Raw genomic sequence first — 6,000 nt, 5'->3', positions numbered from 1 at the left:
TGGAGGTGAGCCGCCAGCAGTGGTGGATGTGGGGAGAGAGATGGCGGAGTTTTGAAATTTGTAAGACTGGATGTCATGAACTGCTATATATATTATGACTTTTGAACACTATTAAGGTAAATACATTGTTTGTTCTATATTAAAATCTTTCATTCGCTAACTATGCCTATCAGTAGTTAGTGCCTTCCGTAGTTTGAATCTTTTTTTTAGCTGGCAGTAGTGGCGCTCGCTGTATTGCAGTAGTTCGAGTAACGAAGATTTTTGGTGAGGTAAGTGATTTGTGAAAGGTATAGGTTAATGTTAGTCAGGGCTATTCTTTTGTAGGGATTATTGAAAGTCAGATTGCATTGCGCTAAAAATATTGTGTGTCAGTTTAAGCACAGTTATGTATAATTGTTTAAAGGGGACGTTTCATATGTCGACCCTCAACCGAGGATACTTCACTGGAATCTTCTGATTTTTTTCTTGTAGTTTGTGTAATTAGTGTAGCTTTTGTTTATTGCTAGCGCGTAATCATAGAGAGAATTTCCTTTGTAGTTGCAGTCTTTCATTGTTGTACAGTAAAACAGTTGTGGCATGCATGTAGTTTTGCACGAAGTATTTCGCAGCTGCGCTTGCAATTAACTAGATATTATTTTCAGTGCTATGTAAATGTGTTCTCTTATTTTTGCTCTTCAACTTGTGTTTTTCTGTGTTGTCGTGTGAAATGTTGTTGTTGTTGTTGTCTTCAGTCCTGAGACTGGTTTGATGCAGCTCTCCATGCTATTCTATCCTGTGCAAGCTGCTTCATCTCCCAGTACCTACTGCAACCTACATCCTTCTGAATCTGCTTAGTGTACTTATCTCTCGGTCTCCCTCTACGATTTTTACCCTCCACGCTGCCCTCCAACGCTAAATTTGTGATCCCTTGATGCCTCAAAACATGTCCTACCAACCGATCCCTTCTTCTAGTCAAGTTGTGCCACAAACTTCTCTTCTCCCCAATCCTATTCAATACCTCCTCATTAGTTACGTGATCTATCCACCTTATCTTCAGTATTCTTCTGTAGCACCACATTTCGAAAGCTTCTATTCTCTTCTTGTCCAAACTAGTTATTGTCCATGTTTCACTTCCATACATGGCTACACTCCAAACAAATACTTTCAGAAACGACTTCCTGATACATAAATCTATATTCGATGTTAACAAATTTCTCTTCTTCAGAAACGCTTTCCTTGCCATTGCTAGTCTACATTTTATATCCTCTCTACTTCGACCATCATCAGTTATTTTACTTCCTAAATAGCAAAACTCCTTTACTACTTGAAGTGTCTCATTTCCTAATCTAATTCCCTCAGCATCACCCGATTTAATTTGACTACATTCCATTATCCTCATTTTGCTTTTGTTGATGTTCATCTTATATCCTCCTTTCAAGACACTGTCCATTCCTTTCAACTGCTCTTCCAAGTCCTTTGCCGTCTCTGACAGAATTACAATGTCATCGGCGAACCTCAAAGTTTTTACTTCGTCTCCATGAATTTTAATACCTACTCCAAATATTGTGACAATAATGGCGTGTGAAAAGCGTAACACTAGGCTCCAAAGTAAACTGAGAAATAATAGTGACGACGAGCGTAGCTTACCAGCACCAATGTGTAATGAATTAACAGACATTCTAAGTAGTAATTTGGTAACTATGCATATGGAAATGGAGCGGGCGTCAAATAATGGTGTAGACAGTGAAACAGGTAGTGAACAGGGAAGTATTATCGATCGATCGGTCGGCAACAGCTCGCCTCAGAAATCGGGACTGACAGGACACAATCTTGCAAATACTGCAGATTCAGGTTTTGGGTCCTCACCGTTTTCTAAAATAAGTCAAGACACATTTTCTTCTTGTCAAAATGTGAATGTTGCCGGTGCAACTTCACTGCCGAAAAGCACTGAGGAACATGTTTCAGACACCAGTGCACTGTTATTACAGTTAATGCAACAAATGGGACAAAGGCTACAAAAGTTAGACACAACGCTTGAACAAAATCAGAAAGAAATGGGACAAAATCTTCAAAAGTTAGACACAATGCAACAAAATCTTCAAAAGTTAGATACAATGGAACAAAATCAGAGACAAACACAGCAAAAGTTAGACGCAATGGAACAAAAGCTTGAACAAACACGTGAAGATTTAACTACTGAATTACATGAAATCGAATCGAAATGTCAAAAAGTCTGTAATGACGTAAAAACACAAATTTGTGGACATTTGCAACCTATTTTTTCGCGGCATGAAAATGCATTACAGAATCACGAAGCAGCCATAAAAGAACTGCAAACTATTGTTCATGAAAATCATGAGACCTTGCAACGTAAAATTGACTCAGTTGCATCTACCGATTGGGTTACGCAACTTGCAAAAACTCAAGAAAACTTAAAGGACACAGTAAATATTCTGAAAATTGGTTCAGAAAGACACATGGAGGAAATTAGTTCATTATCAGAGAAAGTAGTTGAACTTTCGGATCAGCTAAATAATTTATCTACGAAGGTAGATGATAATCTGAATGACACAAAACCGGTAGTCTTTAAAGACACAGAAGAGTTCGAACAAATTAGGAAATTCAAACAAAATCAGAATCAGATTAATACGCAACATCAAAGAGAAATCCGGCAAGTACAAGATCAGCTGACACACGTAATACAAGAATTACGTATTTCAGAGGACACTCGCACTCCAGTACAGGAAGAGGGACATAGAAATACGGAACTGCCACAAAATAATAACACAGGGCACTTCGGAGATTATGAAAGAAATTGGCAAAGTACTCCGAATTTTGAGATGGAACCGCCGAAACGACGTAACAATGACCGATATGCGACTCGCCGACATGATGATTTTGACTATAAGCTATTCATTCCTACACGTAAATTCAAAACATTAAAAAATTCTGGCAACGATATTCATCCACAAGCGTGACTTCATCAATTCTCTCATTGGTCCCCCCCCCCCCCCCCCCAACTGGTCATTAGAGCACAGGTTAGAATTTATGTGTGGCTACTTAGAGAACGAACCAGCTGTAGGAATGCGATCGGTCATTCACGATTGCCACAGTGAAGGAGAATTTTAACATGCCTTCGTCTCAGCATATTGGTCTCAAGCCACACAAGACCGAGTAAAACATGGCATCATAATGATGAAACATTTGGAAAAATCTGAATTTTCCACTCTTGTGAAATATTTTGAAGACATGTTGTATGAATATTAAGAGCTCAGATGGAAATCGAGTTCTAAGCAAAGAAGGGAAAGCAGAAAGGTGGAAGGAGTATATAGAGGGTCTATACAAGGGCGATGTACTTGAGGACAATATTATGGAAATGGAAGAGGATGCAGATGAAGATGAAATGGGAGATACGATACTGCGTGAAGAGTTTGACAGAGCACTGAAAGACCTGCGTCGAAACAAGGCCCCTGGAGTAGACAACATTCCATTGGAACTACTGACGGCCTTGGGAGAGCCAGTCCTGACAAAACTCTACCATCTGGTGAGCAAGATGTATGAGACAGGCGAAATACCCTCAGACTTCAAGAAGAATATAATAATTCCAATCCCAAAGAAAGCAGGTGTTGACAGATGTGAAAATTACCGAAAAATATCAGTTTAATAAGTCACAGCTGCAAAATACTAACGCGAGTTCTTTACAGACGAATGGAAAAACTAGTAGAAGTCGACCTCGGGGAAGATCAGTTTGGATTCCGTAGAAATGTTGGATCACATGAGGCAATACTGACCCTACGACTTACCTTAGAAGCTAGATTAAGGAAGGGCAAACCTATTTTTCTAGCATTTGTAGACTTAGAGAAAGCTTTTGACAATGTTGACTGGAATACTCTCTTTCAAATTCTTAAGGTGGCAGGGGTAAAATACAGGGAGCGAAAGGCTTTTTACAATTTGTACAGAAACCAGATGGCAGTTATAAGAGTCGAGGGACATGAAAGGGAAGCAGTGGTTGGGAAGGGAGTGAGGCAGGGCTGTAGTCAATCCCTGATGTTATTCAATCTGTATATTGAGCAAGCAGTGAAGGAAACAAAAGAAAAATTCGGAGTAGGTATTAAAGTCCATGGAGAAGAAATAAAAACTTTGAGGTTCGCCTATGACATCGTAATTCTGTCAGAGACAGCAAAGGACTTGGAAGAGCAGCTGAACGGAATGGATAGTGTCTTGGAAGGAGGATATAAGGTGACCATCAACAAAAGCAAAACTAGGATAATGGAATGTAGTCGAATTAAGTCGGGTGATGCTGAGGGAATTAGATTAGGAAGTGAGACACTTAAAGTAGTAAACGAGTTTTGCTATTTGGGGAGCAAAATAACTGACGATGGTCGAAGTAGAGAGGATATAAAATGTAGACTGGCAATGGCAAGGAAAACGTTTCTGAAGAAGAGAAGTATGTTAACATCGAGTATAGATTTAAGTGTCAGGAAGTCATTTCTGAAAGTATTTGTATGAAGTGTAGCCATGTATGGAAGTGAATCATGGACGATAAATAGTTTGGACAAGAAGAGAATAGAAGCCTTCGAAATGTGGTGCTACAGAAGAATGCTGAAGATTAGATGGGTAGATCACATAACTAATCAGGAAGTATTGAATAGGATTGGGGAGAAGAGAAGTTTGTGGCACAACTTGACCAGAAGAAGGGATCGGTTGGTAGGACATGTTCTGAGGCATCAAGGGATCATCAATTTAGTATTGGAGGGCAGCGTGGAGGGTAAAAATCGTGGAGGGAGACCAAGAGATGACTACACTAAGTAGATTCAGAAGGATGTAGGTTGCAGTAGGTTTCTGGGAGATGAAGAATCTTGCACAGGATAGAGCAGCATGGAGAGCTGCATCAAACCAGTTTCAGGACTGAAGACCACAACAACAACAACATGTTGCACAAGAATCAGTACCTGTCAAACCCATACAGCCCCTCAGAACTCATCCGCATTTGCTTAATCAAAGTACCTGAACATTTACGACATATTATTTTGGCAGGACGTTAGAAAGATGACATTGACGCTTTTCAGGGACTGTTACAAGAACTGGAAATTGACACTGACAGTCGCGGAACGCGAAAACCGGAGCATAACAATTACAGGCCACATCCGTCGCAATTCCGCGAGGAAAGAAATAATAACTGGACACGACAAGGCTATTCTCACAACACAAATCGTGACCAAAACAGACAACACCCATATGAAAACCGTGGACACAGTAGTAAGTGTTACAGAGAAAGATCGCATTTCCGTAGTAATGAATATAACAGAGACAATCATAGAAACAGACAATATGGCAACCAGAACTATTATTATCAAGAGAGACGGAATAACTTCAGACGCAAAGGTCAACCATGCAGTTACGATTCCGTTAGAAATTCTACACCACATGACCGACAAACAAGAAACTATGTAAACTACCGACATAACGACAGACCTGAATTGCATCAGAACCGGCGGGATTCAAACAGGGCAGGGCCTACTCGAGAAGGTGAATTTGTAGAAGTTAGGTCTCCAAATTCCAATAACGACGCACGCCAACAAAGAGGTAGTAGACAATGACTCACACCGCAGGCAGCCGCATGCGCCGGCTGGCTCTGAGAAAAATAACGTAGACGCTAACCTTGAGAAAAATTCCAGTATTCTTTACCGACGTATACTGCATGATAATTGCGTTCAGGCTGAAACTCTGAGTACTATGAAGAGTAAAAGATTGTACCACGTTTCAAACGTAAAACCGTTTATTGAAAGATAATCTGCTTTTTAACTTTGTCTTTGCCATAAAACTTTTCGCTTCACGTTACTAGTATGCTTTATCAGACTATCAAACTGCAACAATGTTTGAAGTTAAATATCCAGTCTAGAACCTAGGGAACATTTTTAAACAGAAATTACGAATGCATTGTTATAGTGAACAGACGACACAGTGTTGTTATTTGTACATTCTTGCTTGTTAGTTGGACGATTACGTAACGACTATAAG

The sequence above is a fragment of the Schistocerca gregaria genome, chromosome 3 (genome assembly GCF_023897955.1).
Source record: "Schistocerca gregaria isolate iqSchGreg1 chromosome 3, iqSchGreg1.2, whole genome shotgun sequence".
NCBI lineage: Eukaryota > Metazoa > Arthropoda > Insecta > Orthoptera > Acrididae > Schistocerca > Schistocerca gregaria.
This window is presented reverse-complemented; position numbering follows the sequence as displayed.